Raw genomic sequence first — 19,755 nt, 5'->3', positions numbered from 1 at the left:
TAAGCATAATATTACTTTTTATTAAGCAACACTGCTATTTTTTATTTCCATTTTGGTTTTTTAATTACATTTATTTGTTTGTTTGTTTGTTTATGTGTGTGCAGGTGGGTGTGTACTTGCCAAGGCTCAAGACAAAACTTGCAGGATGTTAGATCTCAAGAAATTCCTTTTCCCAAAGTCTGACATTGAGACAAAAGCCAGCACTCCCTCAGAGATTTAAAAAGATAGTTTTTATTTATCTTTTTAAATAAAAGGAATCATTCTCCTTACCTGTGGCAAAAGGGGGATATGGCTCCTCTATTAACCTACGCCTAGGTGCCTGCTTAACAAATCAAAGGCTCCGAGTCTCTCTCAGCATCACCAATACCTGTTAAAGAGTCATCCTGGCTAGCATACCTACCCCCACCCTCAGCCTCTCCAGCCTGAGCTTCACTCTCCTTTCCCACAGCTTATCTTTCCTACATAACCCATCTACTTTGGCTTTGTGGGTTCTCAGCCTCTTGGCTCCTGGCTCACTCCTTGCCTCTTAGCCTCCCTTTCTCCTCTCTCTTCTCTTCCTCTCTCACCGCCCCACCCCCAAATCTGGACTCTTCCAGAAGCCTCTGGCTGAATCCCCCTAACATCTACAATAAACCTTCTACATCACCGTACCCAGGAGCAGTTGTATCCTCATTTTTTTGTTTGGTGCCAAAAGCTCAGGATTGGCATATCTGATTTCCCTTCAGGGACTCAGCTGCTCCATGCGAAGCTGCTGATTTGACTCTCCTAAGGTATGTATGGATCATTTATTTATGCTGGCTTCTGTTACCCATCAAATTTTACTTCAAATTCTAGAGTCCAACTCTTCACCTGCTTCTTCCCTCCAGCTGCTCAAATCACTGGCCTCTCATCTACTCTCCAAGTATCTCTCTGGCTACTTACTATGTATGGCCTGCTACACCTTCCTGGGGCATCTCTTTATGCCCTCCATATGAGCACATCTCTCTTTCTAAAGACACTTACCCGTCTCCTTCTATGGGAACCCTCCCTGGGCCTCTCCTTGTCCCCACAGCAGCTGCCTTCTCCACCTCTTCAGCTGTTTTCTCCTCTCCTCCTCTACTGAATAAGCGTCACCCTGGAGCTGCCTGCTTTGTCTACTAATACTACAAAAAAGGCACACTGTTGTGTCAGAAAGCTCCTCTCACCCTACTGAGCCCCCTGTCATCTGGAAAGGAATGCCTCTGCCCTGTGATTTGGGACATCTCTCTGACAAGTCTCTCATTCAAATTCTCAACACCACTGATACTTACCCCCTCAGCCCTTTGTTCTCAGACCCTTCCTAGAACTTCATCTCACCTCCCCAAGGAGCTGCCTAGAGTCTCACAGCTTCTCTAAGCCTGTCTGGGCTACTGCACTCTCTCAGCTTCCTCTTGGAGCTTACAGGAATCCTCCCCATCCTGTGGAGTCCCATTTCATGACCCTTTCTCCTTAATTTCCTCCATGGACTCAAAGATTTTATTAAAGCCTCACCATGTTACTACAAACAACTTGGCTTCAATACAGATCAATAGCCAAAGATTAACACACTAGATTTCCAAATTCTCTCATATGGTAACATCATTTGCACCACACAAACAAATGATCCCAAAATCTCTTATATCTAAACTTGTATCCTATCTCTAAGGTTTTGCTATTTTTCCACTCTTAAAAATCTTTTATCTCTATGATTTCTGTGCTCTCTACTCTCAAAAAAAAAAAAAAATCTCCAAAGAATTTACGCTATAAACTACCCCTGGATTTGTAAGTTCATTGGGTATGATTAAAAAATCTGTAACAAAATTTAGCTCAAAACTTATAACAAAGGCTTGTAATTTAAAAATCCATACATAGGTAATCTCAATTTGCTACAATACACTATATATGTGACTCAACTCTTGTTTAGAATATACTGCATATATAACTTGGATTCCACTTTTGATTAAAAAATAAATCTACCAAAAAAATAGATATTTTAAGTGGCAACTATGTGGCTTGTCTCCATCTTGGCTGATGACATACAATGCAACTTCACTGCCATCTTGATTAAGATGACCACATGATATAAACTAACTAAGGCAGCACCTAGAAAAACTAGTCAGTCCTACTAGCTCTTGGTTTATCATTGGATCTCCTTTTTTAGACTAAGGAAGCAACAGCAGGTCTCTAAAATAGTTTGGATTAGCATGGATTTTTGTATAATGATAAATTCCTAAGGTTATAAAGATATACTCTACTCAGGTTAACAGTAATTGACTTAAAGACAGATGTCTGGTCTCTTAGCAAGATTCAATTGAATAATTGATTTCTTTTTCTGAACTTTCATAAACAAGAGTCTGCCATTTTTGTATGGAAGGGGAAAGATCATCAATAAGCAGATAGACTGTTATTTCCCCTGTTAAGAGAAGAAAATCAGCTACACAGAGAAACCCTGTCTCGAAAAACCAAAAAAAAAAAAAAAAGAGAAGAAAATCAAGTTCAGGAAAGAAGTGGCAAGCCATCAATCAATGGTTCGGGGGTAAAGGTCTTTGCCAATAAGCCTGATAACCTGAATTTGATCCCTATAACCCACATGGTTTAAGGAGAAAACTGACTCCTGTGAAAGAAAAAGTGAAGACATGACTTCTCCTAGGTGTGGGTTGAGAAGGTTTTTACTGTAGATATGAGGGAGAGCATAGCCAGAGGCATCTGGAAGGGCCTAGACTGAACCAGGCCATGAGAGGAGAGAGGGAAGGGAAGAGTGAGAAAGAAGAGAGAAGGGGGCTACAAGAGGAGCTGAGAGCATACAGGAACCAGAAGGGCACATAGTCAAAATGGCTGAGGTTATATAGGGATCATAGGCTGGAAGAATGGGAGTGAAGCTCAGGAGTTGGGAAAGCTTGAGGGTAGGAGGTAGGATATGCCAGCCAGGATGACTCTGTAATAGGTACTGGAGATGCTGAGAGATCTGGTGGCTAGTGTGTCCAATTGATGTGTTACACGCACCTTAGGCAGAGGAGGAGACATATGACCCTTTTGCCAGAGACTATCTTCGTAAGTCCCTGAGGGAATGTTGGCTTTTGTCTACATGTTACACTTTGGGAAAAGGAATTTCTTGAGACCTAGCATTTCGTGTGGAGAATTCTCAAAAAGCTAAATCTGCCATAAGACCAAGCATATTCCCAAAGGTCTCTACATCCTACTCCACAGATACTTGCTCAGCCATGTTCACTGCTGCTCTTCTCACAATAGGTAGGAAATGGAAACCACCTCAACGTCTTACAACGGACAAATGGAGAATGAAAATGTGCTATATACACACTATGTAATACTACTATTCAGCCATAAGGAAAATTGAAATCATGAACTCTATATGTTCATGAATGGAACTAGAAAAGATTGTACTGAGTGAGGTAATACAGGTCCAAAAAGACAACAAATGTTTTCTCTTATTGGAGGCTCCTAGCTCCAAATCCTGAGGTGTGAGTACAAGGCCTGTAGTAACTACAGAAACCAGGAAAGTAAAATGGAACCATTGCAAGGATGGAGTGTTAGAGAGCAATAGAGAGGGGACTAGCAAGGTACACATGATCTGAGCAGGAAGATGGGGGAAGGGGTGCTCCTTAGGGAGGGGGCGGGGTAAATGCAGAAGACAGGAGGTGAGTAAAGGGCAATAGCAAGACACAAGTGATCTAGTAGAGAAAACAGGAAGAGGGGAAGTAAATACAGAAGGTAGGAGTAGGCCGGGCGGTCGTGGCACACGCCTTTAATCTCAGCACTCGGGAGGCAGAACCAGGTGGATCTCTGTGAGTTCGAGGCCAGCCTGGACTACAGAGTGAGTTCCAGGAAAGGCGCAAAGCTACACAAAGAAACCCTGTCTCAAAACAAAAACAAAAAAAAGAAGGTAGGAGCAGAGTAAAATAACAATAAGATGTCTGAAAAAGTCACAAGGAATCATACTATTAACTATCTACCGAACTGGGGGGAAAAAACCATTAAGGTGAGTATACACGTGTACGTGTGCATGAGTGTGTGTGTGTGTGTGTGTGTGTGTGTGTGTGTGTGTGGTAGGTATGTGAAAACTATGTATGTATGTATGTATGTATGTATGTATGTATGTATGTATGTATAGTTTTAGTAAACTTCTCATCTGGGCTGACAATGATCCATCCAACAACCAAAGACGGCCTAAAGAAACTTCCAATACCAAACATGAGAAGCTCTCTTTTGAGTTGTTGGCCAAAGCTGTCCATGAGACTCCTAAAAACATACAGCCCTATTGCTGTTGCCTTTGGCTACTCCCCACCACCACCTACTGTGGAAGGTTAAGTCCCCATTGCAGAAGGCACCATGCACTTCAGAAACAGGACCCAGACACCCCAAGCTGGAACTGACCTGTATATCCCCTTCCTTGAGGACTAGTTTTCACGGTACCAGAAGGTACCATGCAAGCTTCCAAAGGAAGGAAGCAACTAACAGTCCTACTCAGCTATGACCCTTCTGAACCACCACATCAAGGACCAACACAGTGTAACAATCCTGAGGGTGTACTAGTGTAGCATAAATACATTGGAACTAAGAGTTCTCTAACTGGACTTAATATCAGCTCAACAAGAGGGATACTGTGCTTGATACTGAAAACTGAGTATCTAGTAGTTAACTGAGTTAGCTACTCAGTGCTTATGAGTCATGGTTATTGAAAGAGAATCTACAATCACACATTTACCAAACCAGCATAATCTCTAATAATAATCCATAAACATCTGCCCTTATACCCACAGGTAAGTGTAGTTTTCATCTCTCATCAAAGAACGTTGCAACTGACAGAGACCATTACAGAAAACCACAGCCAATCAATACACAGTTGGGAACCCAGTCCCAGTGGATACATAGACAAAACATTTCCACATCCAAGGCTCAGGTAACACTGAGAAAGAGGGGGTCAGAAAGATTCTAAGACCCAGAGGCTCAGGGAGTTTGTCATGAGACTGTGTCTCTTAGTAACATCAGAAGCTACATATGTAAAATCTCACCAACATGACCACCCAAGTGTGAGCTAAACAAGGATGACACCAATGGACATGCCAAACTCAATGGGGAAGAGTCCACAAGTCCTCAACTCTACACAAAGAACTATTAGGAAACTGAGGCAAGCTGGGAGCAGTAGAGGTGGTCTTCCTCAAAGAAAAGCACAACAATTAGTTGTCTAGTGCCTAACGGTCATCCCTGAAAATACACATACAAGTAACATATGAACTAAACAGGTTATATTTAGGAATAAATATGTATATACATATACATATCTTCATGTTGTAACAATTAGTGAAAAAAGAGGCCATGAATTTGAAGGAGAGAGAGAAGGAGAATATGGAAGGATTTGGAGGGAGGAAGGTAAGGGAGAAGTATTGTAACTAAATTATAGTCTCGAAAATTTGAAAATGGACAAAACTCAAAAAAGAATCTAAACATGGTAGCATTTTTAAAAATGTAATTTCATTTTTTTATCATTTTTAACTTTTTAAATTCATGTATGCACATGAATGTTTAGCCTGCATATATGTAAGTGTATCACATGAATACCTGATGCCCACCACACTTAGAAGAGGGTGTCAGATCCCCCTAGAACTAGAATTAAGATGGTTATGAGCTAGTATGTAGTACTATGAAAGGAACCCAGGTCCTACTGAAAAGCAACAAGTGCTCTAAACTGCTAAGCAATCTCTCCAGTCCCTAAATGTAACTGTTTATTTTAATCTATGTGTATGTGTGTGCAAATGCCACTTGTGCAGGCATTTACAGAAGCCAGAAATGGACACTAGATCCCTGGTTGGGAGCCACCAAATGATCTCAATGCTGGTCCTCTGAAAGACCAGCAAAGGCTACATACCTCTCCTGCCCTAAAACATAAAATCTTAGAAGAAAACGCAGAGTAAATCTTCATGGTTGTAGATTTAGTTAAGGGAATTTTAAACTGAGTATCAAAAGCATGAGTTAATACAAAAGAAAAAAGGAAAGATAAATCTGTATCACTGTAGGATCTTTATCCTTCATAGGGCATTGTTAAGAGGAAGACTGGAACTACTATTTGATATCTGACATGCATTTAGCATCTGGAATATATAATTTTAACCTACATTCCAACAATAAGTCAAACACAACTTAACAATAGTTAAAGGACTTCAACAATTTTCCAAAAAGCATAAATAAATGACTAGTAGTTAAATTTTGATAAATGCATTTCATCATCTATTGAGACATTCAAGCAGTTTATAACTTCTACTCGGCTAATATTCTATTGTTACAATGTTAACAGCATATTTGGTTGATCTGTTTTCTTTTAAAAAAAAAACTCTATACTGGTGATAAACTTCACTGGAGAGCTAAATGTATCTTGAGAACACAGTTAGGGGAGTGTTTTATTTGGGTGGCTTAAGGCCTAATTATTGAAAAATGAGTATTTTAAGGCTTATAGCAGGAAGTAAATCTTAGCAAAAACGTAAGAGCAGAACACAAGATTTACCAAGCGAATTTAGTGACTATGTAAAATGGGAGCAGATCATAGAGACATTCAGGAAAGCAAAGTAGCTAAGCGACTTCATTTTCTTTCTTTCTTTCTTTCTTTCCTTCCTGTCTTCTTTTCTTTCTTTCCTTCCTTCTTTCATTTTTAAATGTTGAGACAGGGCATCATGCAGTCCAGGCTGGCCTCAAACTTGCTATGTGGCTGAAGATGGCCTAGAATTTCTGATCCTCCTGCTTCTATCTCCTGAGTGCTGAGATGAGCCCAGACCCTTCTACTTAGTAGGCAACACTCTACCAACTGATCTCCATATCCCCATACCCATTATAAGTATTATTTCCATACACACAAAATCGCATTAGAACCATTTTTGTAAAATACACAAAAACTGTAAAAGACCCTAGCCACAGGAGCACAAATTTCAAACCCAAGTCAGTATCATGACAATTTAGTATAATTTGTTTGTTTGTTTGTTTGTTTGTTATAAAAGAGAAAGCACTGGAGTTCCTAAGAAACATTTTCTGGGCCAGGTGTGGTGGTATGCATCTTTAAACCCTGCACACAGGAGGCAGAGGCAGTTAGATCTCTATGAGTACTGGGCCAGTCCAGGCTACAGGGTGAGACTCTGTCTTTGGGGGTAGGAGGAACACACGGAACACCTTTTCCATGTAGCTCATTTAAGAAAAAAATAAAAAGGGCTGGAGAGACAGCTCTGATTAAAAGCACTTATACCTGGATTTAGTTCTCAGCATTCACATGGTTACAACCAACCCAAACAATGGTTCCAAAGGACTAATATCCTCTTATGACCACTGTGGGCATCAGACAAGCACACGATGTGCAGATATACATGCAAGCAAAATACCCAGACATATAAAATAAAATTTTTAAACCTCAAAAGTAATAAAAAAAAGAACATAATATAGAGTATTTTCCCAGGTATTATGATTAAAAGTGGATAAATTTAAAGTCAAATACCTATGCTTCAATGTGTCAGTGCATTTCCTCCCCATATTTGCCACAACAGATTCACTTAGGTGACATACACACTTCCCAGTGACTGGAAAGAAAACTCTTTAGACTTGCTTTGCATAGAGTTTTCTTACTGCTCAAAGTGGAAAATGTTTCCAATTGTCAACTCATCTCTGAAAAGACTATGATAAAAATGTAATTATTTTTGCTAATTAAAGCTATGGTAGAAATCTCACAAAATGGGTCATGAGGTAACAAAGAAAGTAAGGAAGAAAGGAGTGTCTGTAGAAAAGAATGAGCTGAAAAGCAAGAGAGCAAGCCCTTGTGCCTCATAATGCCTATGCTTAGCCCTTCTGAATCCATCCACAACCCTGGCCAAGGGAATTCATACTTAGAGATAAATCATTGTGTATTTGTTTGTTTGGTTTTTTTATGGTAAATGTTAGCAAAAAAGAGGTAAATAGAATTCTTTTTTCATAGTCTCCAAAGTAATGGGGCCAAGATATTACATAAAAAGGGTTAAGGCTTTTGAAAGTAAATATATATGACTTATCACATTTGAAATACAAACTCTTGCTGAAGTCTACAAGTATATACATATTCTAGTGTATAATAAGGAATGATGAATTTTAATTACACTGAACTCACCAGCATGCATTCAGATTAAAATCATTATCAAAGCTCTAGATAACTGATAAATGATACCTATAAACAAACCTGATTTTAACAAGTGAACTGTTTAAAAGAGAAAAACTAAAGAAATACTTGTGTTTGAATACAAACCAAATATAATTTGAGATGTCCCTGGTATTTAAAGAAGCAACAAACGCAATCAACGTAAATATTAAAAATATTAGAATATGAGAAGGAAATGTTTAATAAAACAGCAGAGCCTCTGTTCAAAGTACAGTTTAGTATGGCTATAAGGAAAAGAAAGTACAAAAATTAGACAGAGGGAAAACTGACAGATAGGTGTAAGGCAGCTCTTCTCAACTAGAGGCTGTCCCTTAAGAGTTGGCAATGCTGGAAAACACTGGCACAAGGAAGGTGTGTTACTGCCATCTAGTGGCACAAGCCAGAAACACCGCTACAGACCCTACACAGCCCTGAACAGGCCAAAGGAAGAAACCACAGCATAAATAAAGTCAGTGACAGTAACTGCATAGAAAGTAGTATGTTTAAATCTTCTTTGGCTCTACTAACTTAATAATGTAAAGGAAGTTTAAGGTTTAAAGTTTTGCTTCCCTAAAATAGGGTATCTAGACCAAAGTTGTACATTCCTCTGCAACCTCCAGTAACAAAGTATGAACAGCCATGTTTGGAAAACACTATCTTTCAAGCTTCCCACCTGATGTTGCCTCTGCCTACCCTCTTACCACTTGCTATTATTCCATCCTTTAGTTTTAAATGAATATGTTCTTCACATATATATGCCCCTATCCCGCTTTTTTTTTTTCTGGTTCTCACTGTAAGCAGCTCCAAATCTACCCACAAAAATTAATCCCAAATCTTCATTTCTAGTTTTAATTACTCTCAAGGAAACGTAGGTGCTCCCTTATAAGTATGAATATATCGAGCACAAATCCAACAGCCCTCAGGTCTAGGCAGCACCCTAAGATTTTCAATCGAAAATGGAATCATTCGTTTGCTTCAACAAAAAGCTACCCTTTCTATCTTAATGAACAGGAACCTCCTACCTAGTCAGGTTCACTTTCTATATAGACCACTCTTGAGTCTCTATCAGTCATCAAATACTCCCAGGAATTTCCCTTACTACTGTGATAACCCAGCTGTTATCCCTAGAGCCAACAGACCCTGTCAAATTCAACCGATCTTCATTGCAGCTGATTAGCTAGCTGACTGAATAGGATTCAAGCTTTTGAAGTTAACAGTCAAGCCCCCAATCTAGCCTCCTTTGTCTCCTCTACTTTCCATCTTCTTCTGAAGTCTTTATATGGAATAATAAAGATAGTGGTAATTTCTAATAACTATCATTTACTGTGCATTTTTCCGACCAACCATGGGTGCTGTGTGCTACCAAATGACATGATTCTTAGAATAGTCTGTAAAGTAGGTTAATTCATCATAATCTCCTGTCTTCATAGAACACATAAAACAGAAAATAAGCAATGAGTCTAGACAGAATAAATATTCAAACCTAGATATATTATTCCACATTAAAATGCATACTAACTACTATGGTAAAATGGGCCAACAGAAGAACAGGAATTCACATCACACACACACACACACACACACACACACACACACACACACAAACACACACACCTCAAAGTGATTAAACCTCCAGCTGTAAAGCCAGGAAAAACCATAGGGGACAATCTCAAGAAGACTTTAAAATAAATTTCTAGATACAGCACTACAACAAACATTAACATGAGAAGTACCACTCCATCACAATAAGAAAATTCTGTACAGCAAAGAAAATACATTACAGGTGAGCTACCGGGGGTAGGGGATTAAATGTTCGAAAACCATGTGTCTAATAAGGTATTTAATATACAAAAATATATGGTCATGTAACTCAAAAATGAAATACAAATGACCCAATTAAAATAGGGACAAAGAACCTAAGCAAACACTTCTCAAAGGGAGAAACAGATGTTAACAGGCATGTGAGAAGGCACCTACCCAGCCATCTCCAATCAGCAGGGACTGGAAACCAAAACCTGAGTGGGAATTCACCTCACATCTACTCGGATTAATATTAGTAGAAAGACAAAAAAGAGCAAATGTTCTTGTGAAACAGGACAAAAAAGAAAGCACTGAATACCTGCTGAAAATTGGTACAGCACTATGGAAAATAGTGTAAAACTCCACTATGAAACTACCAAACGAGCCAACAATTCCATTTCTGAGTGCATCCAAAGGTACAGACAGTGGGATCACTGAGAGAAACCTGTGCTTCTATACTCCCTGAAGCACTGCTCACAATACCCAAAGTATGGTAACACTTGAATGTCTTTGATAGATGCATGAACGTTTTAAAGGTAACAGATAAAGGTATTCTATTTACAGTGGAATATTAGTCGGCTTTAAAAAAAAAAAAAAAAAAAAAAAAAAAAGGTGTCCTGCCATTCTCCACTACACAAGTGGAGCTAGAGGACATTCTGTGAAGCAAAATATAGAAAGAGAGAACGTATGTGATCTCCATGTGCAATCTAAAATAAGCACTCATGAGAGCAGAGAGAGAGATGGTGTTGCCAGGAACTGTAAGGAGATGAGAAAGGCATGAGGTTGACCAAACAATGGCACAAAATTAGTAAATTAGAGATGATTCATGTTAATTATATAAAATGGATTGATCATTTCACAATGATTATCAAAACACAAAGGTGTACACCTTAAAAATATACAATTTAGGGGATGAAAGGATGGTTAAAAGCAGAGGTTAAGAGCACTTGCTGCTCTTGCAGGAGACCCAGTTTCAGTTCCCAGCACCTACATGCTGGCTCACAGCCACCTCTAACTCCAGTTTCAAGGCACCTAAGACTATCTTCTGGCCTCCTTAGGCACCAGCAAGACAAAATGGGGGCAAAATACCCATGTACATGAAATAAAAATAAATCTTTTTTAATAATACACAGTTTGTGTAAGTCAAAAATGTCACAAAATAAAGAATTTAAAATATAAACAGTTAAAGATGTTATCTCTTTGATATCTTCTAAAGCTCTATATGTTCACAAATGTACAAATCTAAAAATATTACAAAGAATAAGAATTACCAAAGCAGAGTGCCCCAAGGCTGCTCTGAATGCTCTGGAGATTCTGCAGCATCCCCTGGCACCAGAGCAGCAAGCACCACTCCCACAGACACCATCAACTACCACCTAGAAAGTTAAAATTACCCAAATACTGTTCTAAAGTCTGCACTCATTCAATCCTCACCCTCAACAAATATTTATCAATCACCCACAATACCAACCTCTGCTAGAAGCCAGAGGCATAAAGACAATGGGGCAGTCCAGGTGAATGTTTGTTACAACAAACTGAACAATTAATGATATATGAAGTTCAAAGTATGATGAGAGCATAAGAAACAGCACTGTCAAGAAGACAGGAAATAAAATATAAGCTGAGGATTATACACACACACACACACACACACACACACACACACACACACACACACCAAAAAAAAAAAAAAATGGTTAAGAGCAGGTAGAAACAAGAGAGAACCTGAATAACAAATGCATTCAAAGTTCACCCATGACAAAGTGCTCAACAATGTCTCTGGAAAGCAACCTATACAGGCATCAAAAAAAACAAGGCGGCCTTGATGTCTGCCTGTAGGACCCACCCCGTCTACTTTTAAAAGGGGAGGGGGGATATGAAAAGAAAAGAAATTTTAAATATCACTGAAATTCAATAAATACTCTGGGGCCAGCATAGAAAACTCACAGCTTATCTGTCAGCAAAGTTTCTCCAGGGAAAGTAACACACCTAGGTAGTACATAAAGGAAAAATGAGACACAGACACACACACACACACACACACACAAAGAAAATGCAAGTACAGCCAGAGACACTTATGTAAGCATATGTCTAAACTACTTCAGTTTGTAACTCTTACCAAATGCACTGGTCTACCAAGAGCAGACCAGCACAATTCTTAACTTCGAAAATACAGCATGGAGTTGGAGATATGGCTCAGTAGCTAGGAGCACGGGTTGATCTTCCAGAGAACTGGATTCAATTCCCAATACCCATAGAACACCTAATTGTAACTCCAGTTCCAAAGGGATTTGGGCCCACTCTGAACTCTATGTAAGTGGTACACAGAATGCAGGCAGAACAATCAAACACAGAAAATAAAAATAAATATAGAAAAATGTTCAAATAAATAAATGAAATACTACTTGGGAGGCTGAGGCAGATGGATCTCAGTGAGTTCATGAGTCAATATGATTTACACAGCCAGTTCCAGCCCAGCCAACGATACACAGTAAGACCCTATCTCACAATTAATTAATTAATTTAATTAAATAAAGCACAAAATCCAATTTCTTCTTCTAAACTTGTACAATGTTGGGTTGGAGAATAGCTCAGAGACTTAGCAAGTACAAGACCATTTGTTCAATCCCTAGTACCAAAGGAAAACAAAAAAAAATTCATACATTATCTGCAAAATGTTTATTTTTAAATACCTCCTAAACTGTAGAATTGTTACAAACATGAGTGGCATGCAGTGTAGACAATAAGCCCTACCTTTTCATTATGATTCTAGTACGACCCTACAAATGCTAAAAAAAAAAAAAAAAAAAAAAAACTTTATCATTAGCAAAATATGTTAAAATAGAAATATCTGGAAAAATACTAAAATGTAAAGTGCAAAATAATAACAGCTTTGAAAACTGAGTGGAAATAAGAATGCATTAATATACTAATTACTTGCTTAGATGTGAATAAAGCAACCATGCAAACCTAGGGGAAAACTAACTGGAGGTGAGGGCATGAGGGAAGGCACAAGCCTTTAATTCCAGTACCAACAGGCAGAAGCAAGCAGATCTCAGTGAGCTTGAGGCCAGCCTAGGCTACACAATGAGGCCCATCTAAAAATTTAAAAAATAATCATAATAATAATAACTAAAGGAGAGGAGAAGCATAAAGAGGCCAGTCCTAGATATCACTTCTGGATTTATTTTTACACTTCTGTGAATATATTATCCAGTGAAAAGTTGAAACTAAGTATACCACCGTAAACTCTTCTTAAAAATCTACCATTAATGTTTCAACATTAACAATAGAGTACCAATAAAAAGAACCTATCCAATTCCTTAGGTGTTTAGCTGTCATCGATAAGAGAATTGACTTTCTATGTTCAGTATTTTTACCCTCAAAGACATCACTGATCCTTCCATTTTCTAAAGTCATTATGTATATTTATTTCTCCTTTCTCAGCCACCAACATGTCATCATGAACAATTGCTTTAACCATACAGTAGTATAGGAAGAATATATATAACTAAATCCAGCTAAGACTGGCTGCAAATTAATCATCTGTAACTGCTTATTTTGTCAACAAAATTCATTGGGAGGCATATATTTATTTATGAATTATGAAAACTAAAAAATGGTGGCTTTCTCCTTTTTCTTCTTTACACCAAGCAGCTAAGAATTGCTATGCTCTGAAAATTGAACAAGAAAAAAAGTATTTTAAATGGACAAGGTGTATTTTCTTTCTTGACATTTTACTATTACAATTCCTTAGAAATGATTATATTTCTCAACTGAAAAAATAGCACAGTTCCGGGATGGGGGTGGGGAGATGACACTTTTCCAGTCTGCCAGGAAACAGAGCCCTTCTTCAGCTGAAGACCTATCAAAATATGCAAGCAAATGTCATGGAAACAGAAGCTCTCACCATGGCAACACCGCCCTGCTAGAGAGAAAAACCACTGTAATTCGTCATGTACTTCAAGACAAGGCATTTAGACTAATTCCAGTTTTCATTTTACAATCTATCTATAACAGTCATTAGACCTAGCAGTAGTAAAAATTTAATAAAAATATTAATATTTTACAAGAATGAAATATTAAAACCAAAGCTGACTCTTAAATTTACATGCAAATTGATTAATGCCAGAGACATAAAATCAAGCTGCCCAACTTTGGGAAAAACACATTATAAAATAATTGTATCACTACTACTTAAGTAAACACTCTAGACTCCGTATAGAAGCAATTAAGTGTTTTACTAACTCCCGTTTCTCTACTATACAACACAAGCAGTTTTTCTAAAAAGTAAACAAAGATACTTGCAATATTTCTATCCTTACCTCAATTATAGAATGTACTCTATATAATTCTTTTGTTTTTTAATTGGCTGCATAAAAATTCTTATCTAGAAATATTAAGTATTTCCACAAGATTAAAGTAAAACCAAGCCAGGCTTGGTGGCACATGCCTTTAATCCCAGCACTAAAAGACAGAAGCATAGGCAGAAGGATCCCTATGAGTTCAAGGTCATCCTGGCTGGGTCTACAGAGGAATATCCAGACTAGCCAAGGCTACACAGTTAGACCCTGCCTCAAGATAGATAAATTGATAGATGATAGATAGATGGATGATGGATGGATGGTAGATAGATAGATAGATAGAAAACTGAAGACAGTTTTTAAAAGATTAAATATTAATTAATTTAATTATTATAAAAATTAAAAGTACAGCATACTACCTAAATTATCACTAAAATAGCCTTACAAAATCTGGTGAATAAATAAGATTTAATGTTAACACCAACTTTGGAAACTTAATGATCTAATAGCTATCAAGTAAAAGACTTACTACTTATATTAAAATGTCAAGGTACTGTTTAAAAACAGCCATTCTTCAGTAACAAACCACAAAATAATGAGTGATTCAAATGGCAATTATAGTGCAAAACTAAAACCATAACAATTGGCAGTCTAATAAGATCTATTTGATTGATGACATAGACTGACAACAGTACAAGGGTTCAATTTGAAAATGAATTTTTAAAACAATTTCAGTTAATAAAAGGCCTGAACTTTAAACCTTAGGTGAAAAAATAGGCTTCTATTGAAAAAAAAATAGTCATTTTCTTTTAGAGAAAATACAAATTTTTCTCAAAATACTCAAATGTTTTCTCAAGTATAACTGGTACTTCAATTTTTTAAGTTTTATTTTATTTTTAATATTACATGTATATGGGGGAGGGGATGCATGATGTAAGTGTAGGTGCCTGTGGAGTCCAGAAGAGGGCATCAGATCCCCCAATAGCTGGAGATACAGGTTGGTCTGAGTTGCCTGACATGGGTGCTGAGAACCAATCTCAGATCCTCTTTAAGAGAAGGATATGCTCTTAACCACTGAGACCCTCACCAGTCTGACATTTCAAATTTTTTGAACTGGTGTTTACAAATTGTTTGTGTCCTCTGCAATTCCTAAAGTAAAACCCTAACCCCAACATGATATCATTTGAAGGCATTAGAAGATGGGACCTTTGGAAAGAGAGGGCCAAGACTCCCCCAAACTGCCCTCTGGCCTCCATATACACACCTTGACTTGCCCTTGCCTGAACATACCCCCCACCCACCCCACCCCCCACCCACACACAAAGAACTGAAACACAAGATAAGGCCTTTCAGGTAATTAGATAGATGATACCATTAGTACTCTTTGTGAATGAACCCAGGTCCTTCTCACACATCAAGGAGCACTGTGATAAGATGGTCCCCTATGGACCAAGACAGGGACCCTCACCAGACACCAATCTGTCAGTACATTAATCTTGACCTTCTGAAGCTCCAAAAATAAAATTCTGCTCTCTAAAAGCAATTCAGTTTACTAGACCTCATTGCAGCATTCAAATTAAGACACACTGTTGGTATATAATATAAGAAAGTCATCTTTAAATTTAAAAAAAATTATTCTTGAATCAATAGCAAAACACATGGAGAAACAAAAAGGCAACATCTAATGAAGAGAGAGCAAAAAGAACTTCCTGGGAGGCTAGAGCAGAAGGATCACAAGTTCAAAGCTTGTCTGGGTTATAGAAAGACTTCAACCGGACAGGTAACTCAGTAAACTCTGTCTCAAAATAAAGTAAAAGGAAAGTGGGAATACAGCTTGTGTAGCAGATTACTTGTTTGGCATAGAGGAGGCCCAACCTTCTATCCCTGATACAAAAAAAGACTGGCTCTATATCTTACTGGTAGAGTAACACTTACTGTATATGAGGTCTGGGTCCCACCCCTAACACTTCCACTCCCAAAAGAATAAACTGACTATGCTTGAAGGACAATCAGAAAGCACTAGCAATTAAGGAAGATTGATTGCTATAAATATAAAGACTGGAGGGAGAGACAAGAACAGATATATCAAGACCCGACAGAACACACCTGTGGTTCTCCAAGCAAAAGACAATAACACGAATAGAACTGCAGGTATGATAGTGGTGATGGACACAGAGAATAATTTAAGAAACAATTGGAAGGTAAAGGAAGACTTATTAGGATGGGAAGAAGAGAAAGTGTCCGAGACAACATCTATATTTCTCGTTAAGTCACTGACACACAAAAAGACCAGTTTGTACAGCTTCTAGGTTTGCTCATTTGAGGACTACAGATAGAGATCAGCTTTAAAGTGTATCAAGTCACTAATCAGAAAGCAATGTAGTAGACACATAACTAAATCTAGAGTTCACATGGAAGTCACTGGCTGATAGAAGAGAACTAAAGCCATGAGTGTAGATGTGATTACTAAACAGAAAGAACAAAGGTCCTGACAACAAGCCTCAAGACACTGAATTTTAATGTTGTAAAGGTTGAAGAGCTGAATAAGACAAAAGAAATGCAAAATACTTCCAGGTTCTGGCTATTACAAATAAAGCTACTATAAACACAGTTGAGCAAGTGTCTCTGTGGTATGATTGCGTGTTCCTTGGGTATATGCCCAAGAGTGGTATAGCTGGGTCTTGAGGTAGATTGATTCATACTTTTCTGAGATGTCGCCATACTGATTTCCAAAGTGGTTGTACAGGTTTGCACTCCCACCAACAGTGGAGGAGTGTTCCATATCCTCTCCAACATAAGCTGTCATCAGTTGTTTTTGATCTTAGCCATTCTGACAGGTGTAAGATGGTATCTCAGAGTCATTTTGATTTACATTTCCTTGATGACTAAGGATGTTGGACAATTCCTTAAATGTCTTTTGGCCATTTGGGATTTTTCTGTTGAGAATTCTGTTTAGATCTGTAGCCCATTTTTTAATTGGATTGTTTAGTATTTTGCAGTTTAGTTTCTTGAGTTCTCAACTGAAGAATGGATATAAAAAAACGTGGGACATATACACAATGGAGTATTACTCAGCTGTAAAAAAACAATGACATCATGAAATTTGCAGGAGAATGGATAGAAATAGAAAATATCATCCTGAGTGAGGTAACCTAGACTCAGAAAGACAAACATGGCATGTACTCACTCATAAGTGGATACTAGATGTAAAGCAAAGGATAATCAGACTACAACCCACAGCTCCAGAGAAGCTAGGAAACAAGGAGAACCCTAAGAGGGATGTATGGATCACCTTGGGAAGGGGAAACAGAGGAGATCTCCATGAGTAAACTAGGGATAAAGGGGGGGGGGGGGGAATAGAGGTGAGGGGATGGGAGATGAGAACATGAGGGAACGGGATGGTAGAGCTGAGGGAGGGACAGAGTGGGAGAGCAATGAAAGAGATACCTTGATAGAGGGAGACATCATGGAGAAGGGAGAAACCTGGTGCTAGGGAAATTCCCAGGAATTCACAAGGACAACCCCAGATTAGACTACTAGCAATAGTGGAGAGGGTACCTGAACTGACCTACCCTGGTAATCAGATTGGTGAATACCCTAACTGTCATCATAGAGCCTTCATCCAGTAACTAATGGAAGCAGATGCAGAGATCCACAACCAAGCACCAGGCTGAGCCCCAGGAGTCCAGTCGAAGAGAAGGAAGAGAGAGTATATGAGCAAGAGGGGTCAAGATTATGATGGGGAAATCTACAAAGACAATTGAACCAAGCTCATAGGAACAAACTTTAGACCAACAGCTGTGGAACTGGCATGGGCCTGGACTAGACCCTCTGCAATAATAAAAATATGGAGGGAGGGAAGGAAGGAGGAAGGGAGGGAGGAGTAGAGAGAAGGAGAGAGAAAGGAGAGAAATGCAAAATTCTAAAAGAGAGTTCAGGAACTTGTGGTGACACCAAACAATACTAAAAGAAACTGTAGGCAAACAGACTAATGCTTGAGCAGACCGGTGGTTCTCAACCTTCCTCATGCTGTGACCCTTCAATACAGTTCTTCATGTTGTGGGGACCCCCATCCATAAAGTTATTTTCGTTGCTACTTCATAACTGTAATTTTGCTACTGTCATGAATCATAAAGTAGTATGTAATATGCAGGATATCTGATATGCAACCCCTGTGGAGGGTTTGTTCAACCCCATCCTCCAAAGGGGGTCTTGACTCATAGGTTGAGAACCACTGCACTAGAGAGAGGACTTAAAAAGAAAAATAACAAGTGATTTTGATTCTGCAATGAAGAGACATCAGTAGCGACCTCTAAAAAGAGCAACCATAAGCTGTGCTACACACAATAATAAGTCTGAGCTGCTGAGGTACTCAAGACTTCTCCCTACTGACTCCATGTGGTAAGGCAATTTGCAGATACCTAGAATTTTGGAGGTTTGGGACTAGTTTTCAACCCAGCTAACTAAATAATTCTGGAACTAACTTTTTCAGCTAACTTTCTACAATTTTGCAAAATTTAGCCTGCTTTGAATCAGGACTGTTGTGATGATTAATAACTTCTGTGTTTTATTTCAAAATCTGATACTGGTACATTTCATTATATAAATAGAGAAAAAAATCTAAGTTTTTGTTTCTCGATTAAAGCCTGCATTCACCTTTTTCTTATAAAAGTAATAAGCAACTCTCTGGATGACACACAATCGTATTTCTAAATATATTAGGCTGCCAAGATGGTTCAGTGGGTAAAAGCATCTGGTGCCAAGTCTGATAACCTCAGTTTATTCCCGGGGTTCCCCACTGTCCAAAGAAAACTGAACCCTGCAAGTTGTCCTCTGACCTTCATAAGCATACTATGGTATGTGTACTACACACACACACACACACACACACACACACACACACACACACAGGTGCACATACACAAATAAGTAAAATGCAGTTAAAATTGCTCTAAAAAATAGAACATTAAATCAAAAATTAAACATATTTTTCCTAAACTCACTTTTGTGGCCCTGGCCTGATTAGTATGATTAGTTTACTTAGCATCTGTACCAATGCTTTTACTATTCCATAAAAATTCACAGTAGTGTCTCTTTTTCAGCAGAACTGACATCTGCCTATTAAATGACTCAATACAATAATAATTAATGTAACAGAAGTAATTCCTTGTCATATTTTAATTAACTAGCACCAAACACACTGTAGTCAAGCATTTTTTTTCACAAATGTGGACGGATGAACAGACAGACAGACAAGATGATAGATACAGACAGAATGGATGGATGGTGGATGGATGGATGGATGGATGGATGGATGGATGGATGGATGGATGGATAAATAGAAAGATAGAAAGATAGATAGATAGATAGATAGATAGATAGATAGATAGATAGATAGGATGATGGATGGATAGATAGATGGTAGGCAGACAGACAGACAGACACACACAGAGGCATATATTACACATATCAATAATATTCATCTTTCAACAC

At 38.3% G+C, this 19,755-nt stretch overlaps 1 protein-coding gene across 3 annotated transcripts in view; it reads right to left on the bottom strand.

Moving 5' to 3' along the window:
* Rngtt (RNA guanylyltransferase and 5'-phosphatase) overlaps window positions 1-19,755 on the bottom strand; it is a 216,519-nt gene that overhangs the window by 110,029 nt on the left and 86,735 nt on the right. The window lies entirely within an intron of this gene.

The sequence above is a fragment of the Peromyscus eremicus genome, chromosome 2, assembly GCF_949786415.1.
Source record: "Peromyscus eremicus chromosome 2, PerEre_H2_v1, whole genome shotgun sequence".
NCBI classification, from domain to species: domain Eukaryota; kingdom Metazoa; phylum Chordata; class Mammalia; order Rodentia; family Cricetidae; genus Peromyscus; species Peromyscus eremicus.
The sequence above is the reverse complement of the archived record's forward strand: the minus strand, read 5'-3'. Positions and strand labels throughout refer to the sequence as shown.